This window comes from Dipodomys merriami, unplaced genomic scaffold, assembly GCF_024711535.1.
Source record: "Dipodomys merriami isolate MVZ:Mamm:240054 unplaced genomic scaffold, mDipMer1.0.p SCAF_1, whole genome shotgun sequence".
In the NCBI taxonomy this organism is placed as follows: domain Eukaryota; kingdom Metazoa; phylum Chordata; class Mammalia; order Rodentia; family Heteromyidae; genus Dipodomys; species Dipodomys merriami.
In genome coordinates, this window is record NW_027202270.1 from 120,028,491 (window position 1) to 120,050,625 (window position 22,135).

Sequence of the window (22,135 nt, forward strand, 5' to 3'; positions counted from 1 at the left end):
ATCTTGCTGCTCTTTTTCAAGGAGGTTTAGATGTGTCATTAAATTGCTAGTTTCAGATCTCTCCAATTTGTTGATGTAGGAGCTCAGAGCTATAAACTTGCCTCTGAGTACTGCCTTTGCTGTGTCCCAGAGGAGCTGGTAATTTGTGTGTTCATTTTTGTTGAATAGCATGAACATTTGAATTTCCTTTCTAATCTCTTCCATGACCCACTCTTGATTCAGCAGTGTGTTATTTAGCCTCCATGTGATACCGGACTTTCTTTGGTGGCTTTTGGTGTTGAGTTCTAATTTTATTCCCTTGTAGTCAGAGAGAATGCAGGGTATAACTTCAATGTTTCTGAATTTAGACAAGTTTGCTTTGTGGCCTAGAATGTGGTCTATTTTAGAAAACGTTCCATGTGCTAATGAGAAGAACGTGTATTCTGATGCTGCTGGGTGAAATGTTCGGTAAATGTCTGTTAAGTCTAGTTGATCTATGCAGCTGTTTAGATCTGCGGTTTCTCTGTTGAGTTTTTGCCGAGTTGATCTGTCTAGTGGGGAGAGTGGTGTGTTAATATCCCCAACAATTAATGTCTTTGGATCTATATTGGATTTGAGGGAAAGTAGTGTTTCTTTGATAAATTTGGGTGCTCCATTGTTTGGCGAATAGATATTTAGAATTGTAATATCCTCTTGAAGGAGAGATCCTTTAATTAGTATGTAGCAACCTTCTTTATCTCTTCTCACGATTTTTAATTTGAAGTCTATATTATCTGATATTAGGATTGCAACTCCCGCCTGTTTATGAGGGCCGTTTGCTTGGTAGATTTTGTTCCAGCCTTTAGCATTGAAAATGTGTTTGTTTTTACGGGCAAGATGTGACTCCTGCAGGCAGCAGATAGAAGGGTCTTGTTTTTTAATCCAACTAGACAGTCTATGTCGCTTAATTGGAGAGTTCAGTCCGTTAACGTTAAGAGATAGGACTGAGAGGTATTTGGGAGTTCCTGCCATGTTATCTACCTTCTTGGAGGCTGTGAAAACTGGGTTCTTCCTATGGTTCTTGGATTCTCAGTTTGGGTGCAGTTTGTTGGCCTTTAATGTGGTCTTGTTGGTTTTCTATGTGTAGGACATCTTTAAGAATCTTTTGTAGGGCTGGTTTGGTGGAGATGTATTGTTTCAATTTTTCTTTGCTGTGGAAGGTTTTTATTTGGCCTTCAGTTATGAAGGAGAGTTTAGCTGGGTACAGTATTCTTGGTTGATAGTTGTTTGTTTTTAGGGCATGGCATACATCATTCCAGGCTCCTCTTGCTTTGATTGTCTCTGCTGAGAAATCTGAGGTGATTCTAATTGGTTTCCCTTTATAGGTGATTACCCTTTTCTCCCTGACAGCTTTAAGGATCTTTTCCTTGTTCTGAGTTGATCCTGTGTGGATTATAATGTGATGTCCTATTATAATCGATGTCCTATTCTGGTCTGGTCTATTTGGGGTTCTAAAGGCTTCTTGTATCTGAATAGGCCTATCTTTTTGCATGTTTGGGAAGTTCTCTGCTAGGATCCTGTTAAACAAATTTCCTAGACCATTAACTTCTGTTTCTAGGTGCTCCTCTACACCCATTATCCTTAAGTTAGGCCTTCTGATGGTGTCTTCCAGGTGTTGGATAGACCTATCATATTTCTTGGACTTGTCTTGGATGGTTGTATGTTCTTTCTCTATAATATCTAGGCTGTCTTCAATCCCTGAGATTCGATCTTCTGCATAGTCTAACCTGCTGTCAAGACTCTCTACTTTGTTTTTAATCTCTTTTCCTTCTAATTGGTCAGCTTTGATGGCTTCAAGTTCTTTGTTGAAGCTCTGTTTTAGGTCTTGTATGAATCTCTTTACTTCCTTAATTTGGTGTTCAGTGTTTGTCCTCAAATCACTTAGTTGATTGGATATGGTTTCTTTGGACTCCCATTCCTTCTGTTGGGTTCCATTCAGCATTCCCTTTGTGGTCTCCCTGACTTCCTTCAGCTCTTTGTTAATGGATTCTATGGATGCCTTTAGTGATCTTTGTGTGTTCTCTACCTGGTCTCTCAATTCCTGTATTACTCTTTGTTTAGCTTCCTCACGTTCGTGGGATTCCTGCAGTTCTCTTTGAGTGTTCTCAGCCTGCTCATGCCATTCCTCCCTTTCTCTTTGAGTATTCTCAAGTTGTTCATGCAAATCCTGTATCAGTTTTTGAGTAGCTTCCTCACGCTTATGATATTCCTGTATAAACTTCTGGGATGCCTCCTCTCTCTCCCTTTCACGCTCATAGAGAGTCCTTTGTAAGTTGTCAAACTTCTCATTTATCATGTTTGCCACCAGTGTTTGTAGAGCTATTTGGGAACTCTCCTCTGGATTGTTCATTACCTGATCTGACCCCTGATTATCAAGATTGGGAATTGAGATACCCGAATTTGCCATTTTTCTTGTGTTTTTCGGCTTACTCTGCCCATTTGAGATGAAGATAGTACCAGTTTTGTGCTAGAACACTATCTTAAGGCAACCATCAACCAAAGTTTGCATTTGTACAGTCAATAGTCTACAGATACAATCTAGTTCAACAGATACATCTATTCAACATCAAACAACTATATTTTAAAGGACTTCGAACCGCAGAAAAGAATTTGGAAAACCAGAAATTATTAGGATTAGGGAGAGATGTGGGTGAAAAATAGGAATAGATTGGTGTGGGGAGGCACAGGGAGAGTTAACTATGTCCTAATCACAATGCAGGAAATGGGTTGGGTAGGATGCAAGTAGAGAGAGAGAGAAATAGAAGAGAGGGATAGGGGAATGAAAAGAGACCAGAAAAAAAATAGAAACGTAAAAATTAATGTTATTGTAGAGATTAAAAGACCATCTATTTAGAGAGGAATGTGAATATGTTGTGAGAAAGGGAGGGACATAGAGGAGATGTGAAAAACTTTAAGGATAGGAAAGGGAGAAGAAAAGATCAGTAGTTCAGTAGAGCTAGATAAAAAACAAAAAGATAATTATGAAAGAAAGAAAAAGAGAAAGAAGATAAGAAAAGAAAGGAAAACGCTCATTTACATATTCCTAAAATAAAAATTATAAGAGGAGAAAAAAAAGTTACTGGAAATCAATTATTTTTTCAGAAGAGGCAAAAATTAAAGATTAATAAAAGTTTTAAAAGAGAAAAAACTTTATATATATAAGGTAACAAAAAAAAACAAAAAAAAGAAAAGAAGAAGAAAAAAAAGAAAAAAAAAGAAAAAAAAAGTCCTTTGATTTTTTTTGGGGGGGGGAGGGGTGGGAAGAATCCTGTATCTCCCTTTTGTCTGTAACCAGCCTTTTGTTGGAGTCTCTGGTCAGCTTGAGGTCCTGTGGCTTGATTGGTTTCTTAAGTCGGTTTGTTGGAAGAGGCAGAAAAATGCTCTGCTTTACCCAAGATTTTGAGATCCCCCTCCCAGGTTAGTTTTCTAGGAGGGTGATCTGCTTTGAGAATCACAAAAGAGGGGGATGCAGTGGTGAGGCTAGGTTCTGGGTAGAGTTGAGGCCTTTCAACAATCAGTAGCTTTTTCCTGGGGCTGTTTTGTGCAAAAACAAAATCTCCCAGAGCCCAGCCTGGAGCTGTTCTCAGGGATTCTGTTTTTCAATTGATTGTTGAGGCTGCTAGAGGGAGGGGCAGCTCCTGGCTCTGGTTACCCTGTGAGGGAAGCCACTCCAATGGCTGGCGCCTGAGCTGGGTGACTTTTCCCTGGATGGAGCCGAATCTGGCAGGTCACTTCGCCGTTAAGTTCTTGTGACCTGCTAAATGACTCGTTTTATTCCAAGGCCTGGGTTGGAGCTGGCAGCTCCTCCGAGCTTTGTCGGTATCCAAGATGGAGATCACCGGTGCTGGGGGGGGAGGGGTGGCCTTCCCTCCTCTGCTCCCTGAGAAGGAGTGAGGACGTCGGGTTTCTACTCACGCCGAGTCTTGGATCCTGGGTCGTCTCTGGTCTGCAAACTGCAGGATGAAGATGTCCGCTCTTTGTTGGTTCTTGCTGGTGTTGAGTAGAATCCGCTCGCCCGCTGCATCTGGCTCCTTCGTCCCGGACTCTCTGTGTGAGCGCTCAGGTATGGCCCCAGGCTGCGGTCTCCACTGCTTGCGACCCTGCCGCCACCGCGGCCGCCGCCACCGCGGCTGCTGGCAAGCACTCAGGTGTTTCTTTTTGCCTTGGCTTCCCTCTCTTGTCTAACTCTCTGTCCTGTGATGGCACACTTGGTGTGATTCTCTGGCTTAGGACTGTTCACTGGAACTCTAAAACTGCTTTCTATGCGAGAGCTTGTTCAGATTACAGCTTCTCCTCCGCCATCTTCCCGGAACCCCACAATGATTTTTTAAAATATATTCTGAAACATTATCATCAATCTACTTAAAATTAATTAAAATTTCATTGACATTAATCAAATCACATTTCCCTAGTGGTTAATTGTGAGCTCATACAAAACATTTTCTCTGTAATCTATCTAACTTCTCCACTATCCAGATTTAGTCAGAGTGGGTTTAAGAATGCATCATCTAAATTCTTCCCTCTTAACTTCACATTTTCAAATAAAAAGCACATTTGAAGAAAATTTCTGATATTCCATTTTCAAAGATAATGACACACTGTAACGTTTTCATTTTAAACATTTTTATTTTGATTTTTCATCACAGAGGTAGTAAACATTACATTTCAATCTGTGTTTCAAATGAAACAAAAATTGTACACTGAGTCATTTAGCTGAATGGAAGTTTTCTAAATGGTATGTGCCTTCTTCCCTTCCCTTTTGCAGTTTAGATGTTCATAAATATTTAAGAAGTGAGATTTTTAGAATACAATACGACTGCAATTCATTTTAACTGTGAGAAGTGAATTGTTTTTGCCCCTGTAGGTGAGGAAGATAGACAAGCTAATTGCCTTTTTAACTTACAGATTTTCAGTGCGAGATCTCATTATCATTTGCTTTAAGGAATGAATCTCTCTCAACTTTTGATGGAGAGTGTGGCTTCTTTTATCTTAAAATCACAAACCCTTTTGCCTTCTCTACCTTTCTCTAAATTCCAATACAGATCATTTGATAGAAGCCTGATTTTTCTCATCACTATTTCAAGTGATCCTTGGAATAATTTGAGAGTTCAAAGAATACACCACATTAACATAATGGCACACTTGAAAAATCAATGACTATGCCTAGGTAGAAATGATAGTACCCGTAGTCAATATTCCTGACTTAGTCAGGTCATATAGGACTGATTTAATACTCAGTTCATCAGAATAATTAGAAAACACAACATTTTATTGGTCACATAGAGATCCTTTCTGTCATTTAAATAGTTTAAAACGGGTTATAATAAAAATCATTCCCTTGAGAAAGGAGACTGTTGAAAAACATAGACATTTGAGGCTGAAGTCAATTAATCACAAATTCACATACACAGGCACAGAAACACACACTAATTATTGGATATGAATAGTTGCAGTTCATATGAGTTCTATGTGCATTGATAAAGATGATTTAGAATTATTCTATGGTAGACCAGTGCCAAAAGAATTTGAAAAGAAATGTAGTCAAAAGATAATATGCCAACAGAAAAATATGCATATATGTTCAATAGATGAGTAGATAGAAAAATAATAACATAATTAAAATAAACTTAATGTAATTAAAATAAACTTTCAGTATGCAATTTACTATGCCTAAAAATGTAATTTGGCTTTGAGTCAGAGAAAATGTGTTGATTCTTATTCATTATTTTCTGATTTTTATCATATTTCTGAAGACTTTCATAAATTTATACACAAAAACAATGCTTGATAAGATATACTCATTACCTTGCTCATGTATCTGTAACCCCTCCTCTGTACAGTATTCTCAAAATAAAAAACTTATTAAAAATATTTAGTTATTCATTAATAATAGAATTTGAATTGAGAAATGTCTTCATAGGTAAGTTTGTCATTTTAGTAACATAAAATTTATATACACAAACTATGACAATTATATCCTTCAGTGACTAATAAAATAAACTTAAGGAAAAACAGTGATATATGCCATCTATAACAGACTAAAATATCACTGCGTGGTAAATAACTGTGCCAGCGATGTTTTGCTTTAACTATATTTATTTACTGTGACATGAAACTATTAAAGATTTTTTTTTAGTTTCAGTATATACATCATCATGGGTCTAATGGATAGAAGTTGGGTATAGTTTATTAAATAAATGACTTGTAATTCATTTATCTTTAATATAAGTAAACATCTAAACCTAAAATATGTGTAACAATGATGTTTTTAATAGACTAAGATACTTATTTATTTTTGTGCAAAGTTAATATTATCATTCTAATGATTTGGTACAGAGATATTGAGTAGATTTCATAACTTACAGAGTTTCTTTTTTAAAATAAACTGAATTTTGTGGCCTCAAGAATATGCATTTGCAAGAAACCTAAGAGAAAGATGTAACTTCAGTCATTATTATATGTCAGGAATTACTTTCACAAATAATGCACTCTAAAAATGTGACTGTATGTTCCAAAAGTGACAATAGAAAGGCAGGTCTAGACTGGTTGTGAGGTGCTATGACACACTTTCTGCAGCAATGAAAGAATTGGATGTATTTGAATTATTTCTGAGATAGACAAAAAGAGCAGGAGATAACTATATTTTGTTTCACTTTATGATTTCATTGTTTTGGTTTTGACAAACTAGAAGGTACATTTTTTTATGTTGGTAATAGTCTAAGAAGACTACTAAATATTTTATGGCTATTAGTAGTGTTTGGTGTGTGTGTGTGTGTGTGTGTGTGTGTGTGTGTGTGTGTGTGGTATACCTAATAAAACCAATTAATGTAAAAAGGAGAAACACAGCATCCATAATAGATAAAACAACATTTAACAAAAACAAACCTAGATATTCAATCTTCAGATGAAGAGCATCACTTCCTACATTTGATGTGAAATGTAGATTATATTCAGATATTGTAAGCAGTTATCAAATTTACGAGAGAAAATTATGACAGTGTTCTTCTACTAGTCAAACTCTTTTTACGTTGCACTATGAGTGAAAGTAAGAAAAGGAGAAAATACACAGGCAGGAACCCAGAAGAGAGAATATCAAATAACATTGTAGTTAACACAGTGTGCCATGGAAATATTTCTGGTTATTTTGGCTTATTTCAGTACCTTTATAGAGTATGCCACCAGTGTCTCCGTTGGGAACAATATGAATTTACTACAATACCACTTAGCTGGTTCCTCAGGGTAAAGTCTCACCAGAGCACAATCAAGATGATACTTAGGGTTGTGGGCTCATCTCACACTACATCCTCTCCAATTCACCAGCTTGTTTGTAGTACTCACTTCCTGTTATAGGACTCATAATATCATAATATAGGGCAGTGCAGAGGCCCAACCCCTCGTAAAACTTCAAGTTATTTCCTGGGAACTGAGCTGGGAAAATGACAGCAAAAGCCTGAAAAATCCAGGTGTGCTCCAGGAATTGCAAATAGTACTTCATGTAGAAAGTGTGTTCAAATCATTGTAAAGGTGAGCAAAGCCTAGCAAGGGAGCTGGGAACAGCGGGCTAAGGGGCCATCGTATCATTGGAACAGCGGGCTAAGGGGCCATCGTATCATTGCTTGGATGTGGAGTTCACGAATGAGTAACTAAGGCTGCCCTGATTGCTTCAATGTGTCAGCGTAAGCCATCAGAAAGGCTGAAAACTTGGGTATTACTATAAACTACGATCTTTAGATAGTCTCACATAGATTAAATTATCCAGACCAGAAGTGGTAGAATCTGATTATAAATTATCTAGGTTTTACTTGTATGGGTTCTTTTTTAATATATATTTTTATGGTAAAGATACTGTACAGAGGATTTACAGTTACATGAGCAAGGTAGTGAGTCCATTTCCTGTCAAGCATTGTTTTCCCCTGCTTTGTTTTTCCCTACCAGCCATTCCTTCCTCCCATCCTACCCCCCCCCTCAACAAAGTTGTAAAGTTCACTCCTTGTTACAATGGGTCAACATGTATCCTTATTTCAACATTTTGTTATTTCCCTTCCCCTTCCCAAATTAGAAAAAATGTATATATAAGATGCAGGACACCAGAATCAAATACAGTAACAACAGGGGTTATACCATGGGGGAAGGACATACAAAGAAACAAACAAACAAAAATCATATATTAAGTGAATTAAGCCAGACCCAAAGAAACAGGTCCCGTGGTTTCTCTTAACAGCAATAACTAGTATATGTCTAGGACAAACAGAAGAGGTGAAAAGCTATGTACATATGATCATGTAAGCTATTGCTAAGTGAAATTAATGCTAAGATCGGGACACAAGAGATTCTATCTTTTTTGCTGTTCTTGTTCAGGTACTTATATGGGTTCATTAGATTTATTTTCTTCTGTCAATCCTAATTCGAGCATGTTAGCTATTTTCTGTTGAATCCTTAGAATTGAAGTGTAATCTTAATTTCTAATTTAAAAAATCAGAATAGCTCTTAAAATAAGGTTTTTAAAAAAATAATACATTCAACATAGTCTTAACAAATCTGCATGTACTACATTTTTTTTCTCCAAAACTTGCCTAAAAGTGTATTGATGTCACCACTTCGAGATACTCATGCACCTTGCTGCAAAATGGGAGTATATTTAGTTCTGAGAGATATTCTAGCCTTGTTATAGTGTAATATTCAATATACAATATTACATTTCTGGATTTTAAAAAAACTACTTGATTCTGACATATAATTTGTGTGAAATGTTTTAGGTAAGACATTTTAAGGATATATAAAATAATTTCCACATATTTTCATCCATAACCTTTTACATACACACACATTTACTTCATAAATAAAATGATGTTTAGAAAAAATGATCCTAGCTGATTAAGACACTGTGAAACTTTAATTTATTATAAAAATTCTGTTATAATAGAACAAAATTTTAGTCAATTAGTAGATGTGTACACCATGACTATAATGATTTTTAAACATTTAATCAATTTTCTTAACTCTCATGACCCTGACTCAATATCTTCCTTAAATATGGTCATTCAAAATTAAATCTAATTGCTATGCCAACTAGATAAATTAAGAGCTAAAGGTTATGCTTTAAGAACAAATCGTTTAACTAGGGATTCAGGTGGACCCATTGCAACAATGAGATGTACAAATAGTTATGTCGAAAAACGAACTTTACAACTTTGGTGTGTGGCGGGGAGAGGATCGGGTGGGGGGAGGTGGTGGAAGTATGGGAAGGGATAGGAAGGGGAAACAAAGAGGAGGCAACAATGCTTGATAAGAAATGTATTCGTTATCTTGCCCATGTAATTGTAACCCCTCTGTACAGTATTCTCACAATAAAAGAAAAATCACAAAATCTCACTAATTTAGCGCATATTTGTTATAAACACATGGGTGGCTTTCATACTGCAATGGTGTTTAATAATTGTGAGAGAGATTGTCTAGCTACAAAGATTAAAACATTTCTAATGTGACCTTTAAGGAAAAATGGTGACCACTACCTCACTTAGATTATATGAAAGAATTGTAAGAAGGGTGCTGTAGTCACTGAGTGAAAAGAAATTTAAGAAGAAAGTGCTATTATTTAGGAGTGCAGTAAGATTTTTGAGTAGAGAACATGAGAAAATCTATTATGGAATGTTACATGTAAGGATGTGATTTAAGTTACTGACTTTGCTGAGAAAGTCAGAGAGGAAAAGTACAAACATAAAATCTAGTTTTCACTAAATAGTAGAGATATGAGCTGGACCACAAATTAGTAGGATAGAGGACAAAGTTGGTATTGGCAGTTGGCAAAAAAATATATTAAGTGAAGTAAGCCACCCTCAAAGAAACATAGGTCCCGTGTTTTCCCTTATTTTCAATAACTAGTATTTGTCCAGAATAATCTTACCAGACAAGCCGAAAAGGTCAAAAGCTATGTACTTATGACCATATAAAATGATGCTAAGCAAAATTAACCCCAAGATAGGGACACAAGGGGTTCTATCTTTGTCACTGTTGGTTTAAATGTACTATGTGATTTTTACTGTTTTTGTATGTTTTTCCCCCATGGTATAACCCCTGTCTTCACTGTATTTGATTCCAGTGCCCTTCATCTTGTATATACATTCTTCTAATTTGGGGAGGGGAGGGAAATAAAAAAATGCTAAAACAAGGATACAGGCTGACCTATTGTAACAATGAGATGTACAAGATACTATGTTGAAAATGAACTTTACAACTTGTGGGTGGGAAGGCAAAAGTGGGGGAGGTGGGAAGAAAGGGCTGGTAGGGCAAAAACAAAGGAGGGGATAACAATGCTTGATAGGAAATGTACTTACTACCATACTCATATAACTATAACCCCTCAGTTACAGTTTCTTTACAATAAAAAATATAAAAGATTATATATATATTCTTATGTACGATAAGTTTATTGGTGTCTCTTCATCATAGATTAAGTATGGATTTTTAAATCAGGGAATAAGTATAATTGAACATGCTCTAGATTTCTAAACATACCAGTGGTATAAAAAATATTAGCCTAATAGCTATCAATGACATCACAAATATTTAGTGATTAAAATCATAAAAGCCACAATCTTCCCATCCTCATAATGGAATCCCTTGTTTATTCCATCAGTGAAATAATGTGCTTTAAATGGCATAGTTACAATAATATATTATTAAACTATTAAGTGATCCTATTTTATGTCTCATTGAGCATACATTAGAAGACACTCTGTCACTGGAAGATTATTCTTCACTTCATATATTCCGAGGTTCAGTTTCTATTATTTCTGGATCACATCATTTTTACATATTAATAGTTTAATTTTTACTTTTCATTTTCCTTGGCTTTAATTCATACAGTGGCTCATTCACATACACACACACACACACAATGAGTTGTAAAATAAGTAATTATTTTCTTACATGTAAGTAAATATAAATTAAATAGAAAGTAAATGTTAAATTAATTAAAATATACACATGACAGATTATCACCTCTTCAGTGAACCACTATCCAAGATTCCTTATTGATCATTTTAATTACATAGTTCCCTTTAGATGTTTGAAAAACCAACAATTTATATGTCTCAGGATTTCCAATCTTACTTATCACCTTTATCTCCCTACTCACTGATCCTATGATTCTTTGCTAATTATTCTCAGTGATTAATAGAGGTAGATTTGATTTCCTGTGGCAAAAGGAGCTCACTGTAAATTTTATTATGGATGGACTCTCTAGATCCTTAAGGAAAATAATCTCTTTTCTGAGTTTTCTTCGAAACCATATTTGGTATTTATACACTGAATGCTACTGTAAGTGCCTTGCTCAGAGCCATTTATTTGTTCTTGCTGAATCCTCCTTATGAGCTTCAAGGGAGAAATGGATGAAAAAACTACTGTAAATTAAATTTTATTTCCAGAATCATATCAACTTGTGGTGCTTTAACTGTATTCTCAATAGTCAAATCTTCCTAGGAGTAATTTGGTGTATCCTAGTGGAGAGATTCTACCACCTTATTTTAGTTTAGGGAACAAGGTGGCTAAAGGATTTAATATCTCAATAATAAATTGATCAAGTAATTCTGAGGCATTAAAATTACTTCTACATTTGGTTCTCATGATATGTATTAAATTTCCCAGTTGTCTCAAAAAAGTTACAATTAACGTGTGAAATAACCAAGAGTGAGGCTGATGTAGTAAACTTTTATATGATTTCTATAAACCAATTTTTCTGTTGATTACATTCTGATAAATTATCTGTAATACTACCTATTAGCCAGGTGTCAGTGTTTCTCATTCTTAAATGAATTTAGTTATCACCCTAGAGAACATTAATTTTGACTTCTATGTAGACAGATCAATATGCCTGACAGTCAAATAAATATTGCCTATTATTTTAAATTGTTATACCACATAAAAGTAGCCAAACCAATGGGATAGAGCTGAGTATCAGCCTGACTCTTGCTTTCTACCTTCATTACATATGTCCATCTACGAGATAACTTATCACTTAGGACCAAAATAAAATATAGCACATAGTTATTCAATACCAAGTAGAGAAATATATCAGGATGTTAATCATGAACAATGATGAGAAATCTTTTTAATAGCAAAAGGATCCTTTAGTGCCATGTAAAACATCATGTAGCTTACAGTAGGAGAAATGAGAGTTGTATTAACTGGACTGGGTATTATCTAGACCAATTTAATACCACTTGAAATTCATGGTTCAGACATTCAAACCCAGGCTCAAAGATGTTAGTGCTTTCTATTGATATTCTTATTTTTCAAAAGTGTTTAAATTGGACATAAAATGTTTCAGCAAAGCTTTCTGGCTATCACATGGGTCTTTCAAAAACATCATTTTAAAGATTTAGAATGTCTGTTAGAAGATAATACAGAAAATAGTGCTAATATATATTCGTTTTATCGAGAACACTGTATCTGAGAGGAAAAGTATTTTATGAAAACTGTTTTAGTGATTTATTACTTGAGGTGCATCTAGAAATGTTTAACAATTTTGAAGTCATAAAATACAGCATGTGTTCTTTAATACAGCAACTATTTTGACATTATGCTTACTTCTGACCCAGGTTTGGACAAATTTACAACTATTTCACTGAGAAAACTTTTAGCTCACAAAAGAAGGAATTTCATTTATTGTATGATATTAAAGTTTCAAGACGCACCATTCATACTGTAGAACTAAGATGCACTGAAAATAGTTGCAATTATTACCATATCTAAATACAGCAGTAATATATCTATAGCAATAAAGTACTTGGATTAGTATACAGCAAAAATTTCTGTAAAGAAACTAAGTTATTTGGAATATTCTGGCCATAATAAAGGAGTAATATATTTGTAATATATATGAATTTTCAATATTATTCAATATGCTTCAAAAGATGGAGAATAGTGGATGGTTACTCTTTTGTCATCGATAGATCATAGGTCTTCTGTACGTTATATATCCAGCATGCCCAATACTCTTCACTGAAGTGAGTTTTTCCCTTACTGTTTAGGAAGCTTTGTCAAAAAACAATTCTCTGTAGATATTGGTTTACTTCTAACCATGTTTTCTTCCTGTGGTAGATGTATCTCTTCTTACCAATCAGTATTATTTAGCAGTGTTTGAAATCAGCTGCAGAACTAGCATTGTGGATTATTCTTTTTTTTTCTCCCCCAAGATGGTCTTGTTTATTTTTTTTCTATTCTGAGAAAACTGTAGGAACTTTTTTTTACTCTTTATATAGTTGTACAAAGGGATCTCAATTAACTATGTCTGTGTATAAGTAGCATCTTGGTCAATGTCTCTTTGTTCATCCTTTTCCCTCAATCTGTGTCAACGAACCCATCACCCTCAAGTTGCCCTTTTCCATTTTCACAGATGTTCCTCCAAGGGGATGTCATGAAGATCAAGGGGTGGGGACGGGCAAGTGAATGGGCTAATAGAGTCAAAGTGTGTATTAGAGGCTGAGGTTCATCTGTTTGGGATGGTGCATTCTTTGGATCCATTGATTATGGAGCAAAGAATTAGGGGAAAGAAAAAAAGGGTATACAAGAATTCTTCTGAAAAGGCTGTGTTCAGGGATACTTTTTTTTGGGGGGGGTCTGGTCGTGGGGCCTGAACTCTGGGCCTGGGCGCTGTCCCTCAGCTCTTCAGCTCAAGGCTAGCACTCTACCACTTGAGCCACAGCGCCACTTCCGGCTTTTTTTCTTTTTGCTTATGTGGTGCTGAGGAATCGAACCCAGGGCCTCATGCATGCAAGGCAAGCACTCTACCACTGAACTACCTTCCCAGCCCAGGGATAACTTTTTATCCATTTGTCCAATATTACATCATTCAATTTGCTCATACTATATAACTTAATTATATGAGAAAGATGGAATTGAGTTCAGTGCTGTCCTAAAGATAATTAGAAAGTTACTGATTTGAGGTGAAACCTCCAAACTGATAAATAATTATTTTCTTTGTCATGTTCCAGATATACTAATATACTATTGTCTGGCTTCACTTTTCCCCCTCACAATGAAAATTAAAAGAATGTTGAATTTGAACAGATATTTATTAATATTATGGTAGTAATTTATGTTTATTTATGCAGTTTAAAAGTAGCTTATTTCCACTGTACAACATGGTATACATATCCGTTGTGAAAACTTATCACCCATTAGCATTTAAAATATTGCTTTCTTTTGATTCTCCTGTAATTTCATGTAGTCTCTGTCCTCATCTTTTCTTGTTTTACTTGCACTCAAAATTAATGTGTTTATTATTATATATGTTCAAAATTAAGCTCTCAATCTCTTTACATATGTTTAATTTCTCTTCACCCTATTATTTCTACAGCAATTATTAACATTTGAATTGCTTTTTGTGCTGGTTGTTATTAACAATTTTTATCTATTTGATGATACTAAGTCTTGAAATTTATTTGAGACACTAAAAATGTTTTGTATTTGCAATTGATTAGGAGTTCCATGGATATGCAGGAGAAGTTAAATATCCTGGTCATTTTAGGCCACTGATATGTTAGAGATGTCTAAGATCTCCACTATAATGTATGATTTTATGAACATAAAAATATATACATCTTAAGTTCACTATCTTTTTCAACTGACAGTGATAAAGGTAAAAACAAAAGCAAAACAACTTTTCTAACTAAATATAAACAAGTAAGTCTTCTAAGAAGACCTTTCTTTGATTTAGTAACACATTTTTTCATAGGACTTGTATGTATCACAGAACATACATGTACACACACACACATACATACACACACAAATACCAAAAAAAAGCAGAGACTGAATCATAATCTTTATAGTGGTTTTTATTAAAGAAGCAAAATAAAAACTGTCATCAAAGAAAGAGATTAGAATCTGTTTGGATGCTATTAGAATTGTCATCCAATGCCATCTGGAGTTACGAATATCTAACAACTTTTTATATACATCTATCATTTATCTATCTATGTTTCTATCTATTACTAATCTAGAGAAACATTTACAGGGACATACATATGTATGCTTAAAAACATAGAGAAAGATGTTCTGAACAAACTTTTTCTGTCCTTTAGTTTATGTACTAGTTCTCTCAAATATCAAAGTTATTGCTTTTCTTTCTCAAATATTTATGGTAAATTCATACAGTTCTGGCAGCAAAGTTGTAAAAATGTGAAAACCTAATATAAAATTCCCAGGACTCTGTGTCGCTGAAACCCAAACATACAAAACTAAACTTGTTAGACTAGAAGTACGACTGTGTTGAGAGTCAAAGTATAGGTACATAGGCCTAATGGAAAAAAAAAAATAAAATGGATGTAGCACATAATTTTCCTCTCTATGGATGAAATGAAGTACTGACATTACTGGAGCAGACAAAATGAATTTCAGTCCTAACTTTTATAGGCACAAATCTTGGCAATTGTCCTTTGAAACACATGAAAATCTATTTTAACTTATAAAATAGAGGAAAACAGCATTTCTTCATGAAAAAATGTTAAAAGTTCCACTAGAAGACAAGGTGACAGAGGAAAAATGATGGACAGAGGACTTTGTCCTACATATTTATCCTTCCAAAGGCCCCCAAGCCACTTCTGTGGGTCCATGCTGGTATTTTACTCAATATTTCTGCTACCTTAATTGTATTCCACTTTTCCAAATTCAACTTTGGTGATTTACAGTAAAACATTAAAAAAAATTATTATTAAGCAGTAGTAGTTTTAAGGCGCTGAAATTCTGAGTGCTCTATCTTGTCGTTTGCATCCTGTGCTCCCAAACACCTTTTGGCTCTCCCAGAATTGCAAGGAATATAATTGGACTTGTTATTGTTGACAGTATGAGGCACTTTCAGTCTTGCTAGGATGTAGATTAGGGCTTAGTGGGAAAGGTAGGTGCTGTCCATTTCACTTTGGAGGCTTGTCTCTCCATTGGGGAAGGAGTAGAGCCTCGTCACTTTGAGGCCTTAAAACTGTTACAGTTTCATAAGTTGAGCTATAAATATGATGCTTATTGGTCAGTGTCACCTCTTACTTTGTTTTTCTCCCATTTTCTCTCTCCTTTACTTACCCTCAAGTTACGTAGTTCATTTATGTAAAACAAGTTAGAAGAAGCTCACCCAAGAACAACAATAAAAAGACCTGGAAAATATACTTTTCCTCTCTTAAAAAATTGAAATAGAGCAATTTAGTGCACTTGATCAGTTAATGTCAAGGAAACAGGTTGTCAACATGAAACATCTTAGTGTACAAAGTTTTTCTTTCCCCTGTTTTGGTCATACAATTTCTCTTTCCATAAATGTTACAATTAGCCTTGTTATTCAAAATAAATAGGATTAATAGAACTGTGGGCCTTCTCTCTCTCTCTCTCTGTCTTTCTCTCTCTGTCTCTCTGTGTATATATATATATATATATATAAATATATATATATATATATGTGTGTGTGTGTATATATATATACATATACATATAAACATATATATATGGTATCAGGAAATACTGGATTTGTGTTAGTGATAGAATTCTCTTTTAACAAAAATATTCAAGTTAATTAATAAATGAAAAAGAAATGTTCTCCTGTCTTCTTTGCTTTCTGTGTTTTTGTGTTCAATTATGACAATCAAGCTGAAGGATATAACTTGAATACTAAAATATTCTAACCATTATGCATATGTAGTGTGATCAGAATATATCCTAGAAAATTACAAACAAGAAATAATTCCCTTTCTGGCATTGTTTAAAGGTGGCTCTTTCAGTTGATACTTAAGCAATCAAGGCTCAGCCTTTATGAATGGAATAATGTCATGATAATACAGACTTGTGGATAACGGTTTCTATTTTCTTCTGCTATGAGAGGACACAGCACTTAGCCCCTTTGGACCTTCCATTCTTTCTGTCATATGAGGACATAGCATCAAGGGACAACCCCAGACAATGAATAATCTAGTACATTGATATTTAATTTACCCATGTCCAAAAGATTATAAATTAAGTTATATGGCAACAAAATTTTGTTGTTTTCATGGTGCATAAGGCATAATTATGTCCCCACAGAGTCCCAAATGCTGAGCTCTAGAAGCGGTACCTGGATCAACAGAAACAAAAGGAAAATTATAGATATGACTAATTTAAAGGTCTTGAGATGGGAAAATTTCAGTTGGGACCAGCAAATTCTCACAGTCCACAGATGAATAAATGCACATGCAGTAGTATATTGTATTTAATAATGTAATATTAAATAAATAATGATCTAATATCACTGTGGGGAATGAATGGGTTAACCAACAGGCATGGTTAAACCCTTGGTGTCTTCCTCAACCTTCACTTTTATAGGGTCACATTCCTAAACAAAGGGGCACAATTGAAGAAGTAGATAACAAGAAATCAGGAAGTACTGAAATAGATAGTTTGGGTATCGTATCCAGGATGCCAGGAATCACTGAGATAAGTAAATACAGGGACTCTCCCAGTCTTTTCACATGAGGACAGAAGAAGGTCAAACACACACACACACACACACACACACACACACACACACACACACACACACACACACACACACACACACACACACACACCACAACCACCAGGTTTTTCCACTGTTATCACTCAAACACCAGTCTAATCTCCTGCAGCCATTCAGTTTCTACAAGACTCAAAGGTTCCCACAGGAAGATTTTCTTGGATTGTCTGAGCATAGAAAATTAATCATGGAGAATTTTGTAAGAACAAGAGTCAGAAAAAGAAATAAGAAACCACTAATGGGGTCCAAGATCAAATAGAGCCATTAGCCAAACAAATAGGAATTCTCTACACGGGTCTACAAAGAACAGACTTCCATTTGGAACTTCTAAAAGGAACACATCTCCTAATTTTAACCTTAGAAGTATTTCAGATTTCTGAATTCTCCTGTTTAAGATGACAAATTGTGTCACTTTAAGACATTAATTTTGCAGTAATTTGTTACAGCAGATATAGGAAACTGATATACATACAGTAATTTGTACAAACCATAATACATAATATTGGAACACAAAATAGAATAATTCATTCTTTCTAGCAACTTTGATAATCTCATGTCACAGAGTGACATAACACAATTGTTCTACATTTTTAATTTTTTTTTAATTGTATTTTATTTTATTTGAGAACATACTGTACAGAGGGGCTACAATTACATGGGCAGGATAATGCATACATTTCTTACCAAGCATTGCAGCCTCCTCCTTTGTTTACCCTTCACTTCCCTTCCCTGCCTCCCCCCTCCCCCCACCCAATTTTACCCCCCTCCCCCCACCCAATTATACCCCCCTCCCCCCCCACACCGACATTGTAAAGCTGGTTTTGACATGACATTTTGTACTTCTCATTGTTGCAACAGGTCCACCTGAATCCTTAAATGACTTGTTTGTCCCCATCTCCTCCACATGTTATACTGACATCAAATATAGTGAAAGCGGGGGTTACACTGTGGGGGAGGGACATACAAAGCAACAAAGAAATAATCTTATAAATGCGTTAGAAACACATGCATGAAAGAAACGAAAACATTAAAATACATATTTAAGGGTTCATTTTCCTAACATCACATTATCTGACCTTTTCCGCTTGACTCATACCTATACTAGATATTGCAAATAAGGGAAACCATAAGACCTATGCTTTTTTGGGCCTGGCTTACTTCACTTAATATAATTTTTTCCAAGCCTTTCCATTTCCTAACAAATGGGGAAATGTCATTCTTTCTGATGGAGGCATAGAATTCCATTGTGTATATATACCACATTTTCTTGATCCATTCATCTACTGAGGGGCATCTGGGTTGGTTCCATGTCTTAGCTATGGTAAATAATGCTGCAATAAACATAGTTGTGCTGGTAGCTTTAGTGTGGTCTTGTTTGTATACATTTGGGTAAATGCCCAAAAGTGGGATTGCTGGATCATAGGGGAGATCTATGTGAAGTCTTTTGAGGAACCTCCATACTGCTTTCCAAAGTGGTTGAACAAGTTTACATTCCCACCAACAATGAAGTAAGGTTCCTTTCTGTCCACATCCCCTCCAGCATCTGTTGTTGTTAGAGTTCTTGATTTTTGCTGTTCTAACTGGAGTGAGGTGATATCTCAATGTTGTTTTGATTTGCATTTCTTTTATGGCTAGGGATGTTGAACATTTCTTCATGTGTCTATTGGCCATCTTTCTTTCTTCTTCAGAGAAGCTTCTCTTTAAGTCTTTCGCCCACTTATTTATTGGGCAGTTGTTTCTTTGAGGATTTGTTGTTGGGGGGTTTAATTTTTTGAGTTCCAAGTATATTTTAGATATGAGACCCTTGTCCGTTGTATGGCTAGTAAAGATCTTCTCCCAATCGGTGGGCTTTCTATTGATCTTGCTAGCTATGTCATTTGCCCTGCAGAAGCTCTGCAATCTGATGCAATCCCATTTGTCCAACCTTTCTTTGATTTGTTGTGCTTCCGGGTCTCTATTCAGAAAATTTCGACCTGAGCCAAGGAGACCTAGGGTTTCTCCTATTCCATCCTGTAATGTCTGCTTTGAGTTCAAGGTCTTTGATCCATTTGGAGTTGATTCTGGTACAGGGTGCAAAGCTGGTTCAATATACGCAAATCAATTAATATTATTCATCACATCAACAGGAGCAAGAATAAGAACCACATGGTTATCTCAATAGATGCAGAAAAAGCATTTGACAAGATCCAACACCCCTTTATGATGAAGGTTCTGGAAAAATTAGGAATTCATGGAACATTCCTCAATACAATAAAGGCTGTATATGACAAACCTACAGCCAGCATTATACTCAATGGTGAAAAACTAAAGCCATTTCCTCTTAACTCAAGAACAAGACAAGGATGCCCACTCTCTCCACTTCTCTTCAATCTAGTATTAGAATGCCTAGCTACAGCAATAAGACAAGATGCAGACATAAAGGGGATCCAAATAGGGAAAGAAGAAATAAAACTCTCCCTCTTTGCAGATGACATGATCTTGTATTTAAAGAATCCCATAGACTCCACTCCCAAATTACTCAAGCTGATTCAAAACTTTGGCAAAGTAGCAGGTTATAAAATTAACCCCCCAAAATCAATGGCTTTTCTGTATGCCAACAATGAGAAAAGTGTGGCTGAAATTAGGAAAGCAACTCCATTTGTAATAGCCCCACAAAAAATAAAATACCTAGGAATTAACTTAACCAAAGAAGCGAAGGACCTCTATGATGAAAACTTTAAAATCTTGAAAAAGGAAATCAACACAGAACTTAAAAAATGGCAAAACCTCCCATGCTCCTGGATTGGCAAGATTAACATCGTGAAAATGGCAATACTTCCCAAGGCTATCTACAAATTCAACGCGATACCTATCAAAATTCCACCCTCATTCTTCAAGGAAATAGAGGAGGCAATCCAAAAATTCATATGGAACAATAAAAGACCCCGAATAGCAAAAACGCTCCTCAACGGAAAGAACACTGCTGGAGGAATATCAATACCAAATTTCAAACTCTACTATAAAGCCATAGTAATCAAAACAGCTTGGTATTGGCATAAGAACTGACCTCAGGACCAATGGAATAGAATTGAAAACCCAGAAATGAAGCTACAGACCTATAGCCATCTAATCTTCGATAAGGAAGCTAAAACAATAGAATGGAAGAAAGACAGCCTCTTCAGTAAATGGTGCTGGCAAAATTGGTTAACTACATTTTTAAATTTTTTATTTGTTATTTAATGTTATTTATTATGAAAATGCCGTACAGAGGAGTTACAATTACATGGGCAAGATAATGAGAGTACATTTCTTATCAAACATTGTTGCCTCCTCCTTTGTTTCCCCTTCCCATCCCTTCCCACATCCCGCCCCAACCCACCCATACCCCCCACACCAAAGTTGTAAAGTTTGTTTTTTGAAATAATGACTTGTACATCTCATTGTTGTATACCTATTTAAACAATTTGTTTTTTCCCTTCGCCTCCACAAACTATACCAACATCAAATACAGTGAAAGCAGGGGTTATATGGTGGGGGAGGGACATACGAAGCAACAAAGAAATCATCTTATAAATATGTTAGAAACAATTGCATGAAAGAAAAAAAACATTTGAATACTTATCTTGGGGTTCATTTCACCTAGCATCAACATATCTGACCTTTTCTGTTTGTTTCAGACATATGCTAGTTATTACAAATAAGAGAGAAACCATTGTTCTATATTTTAAAAAATCATAAATAAAACTGCTGGACATTGTTATCTTATGCCTATAACCCTAGTCATTTAGGATACTGAGATATGAGGATGGCAGGTTGAAGCCAGCTTTAGCAGAGAAATTTGTGAGTCTTATCCCCAATTAATTGGCAACAACAAAAAACAAAAATAAACAAAACAAAAACAGGAGAGGAAGTGTGGTTTACGTCAGAGCACACCAGCCTTGAATAAAACAGTCTAGTGAATCTGGGTTCTGATGACCCATTCCTGGAATCCTAGCAATTCAGGAGGCTGAGATCCCTGGATAGTGATTCAAAGTCAGGCCAGGTTGGAAAGTCCATGAGACTCTTATTTTCCAATAAACTTCCAAATAAATCAGAAGTAGAGCTATGGTTCAATGGTAGAATGCTAAGTAAAAATAGTAAAAAAAAAAAAAAATAGTAAAAAAATGTTGAGTAAAAATAGTTCAGGGACAGTGCCAGGACCTGAGTCTAAAACCTAAAACCTAGGCTTGGCACAAAAAAAGAAAGAAAGAAAGAGGGAGAGAGAGAAGAGAGAGAGAGAGAGAGAGAGAGAGAGAGAGAGAGAGAGAGAGAGAGAGAGAGAGAGAGAGAGAGAGAGAGAGAGAGAGAGAGAGAGAGAGAGAGAGAAAGGAAAAATAAGAAAAAGCCAAATGAGAACTGAAGTTCTAGAGTTTAAAAAATACAAAGAAAGAATAGTTAATAAAAATGTACTCTTATTCTCTCACTTTTCCCAAGCCTCCTAATTACAGAATGTACATAAAATATCCATGTTTTCCTCCCAGTCATATATCCTTCATACATATTACTCACAGACAGCAATTGCATTTTGCAAAAGATAGTTGGTTCTGTTTGTTGGTTTTAACTGACAAA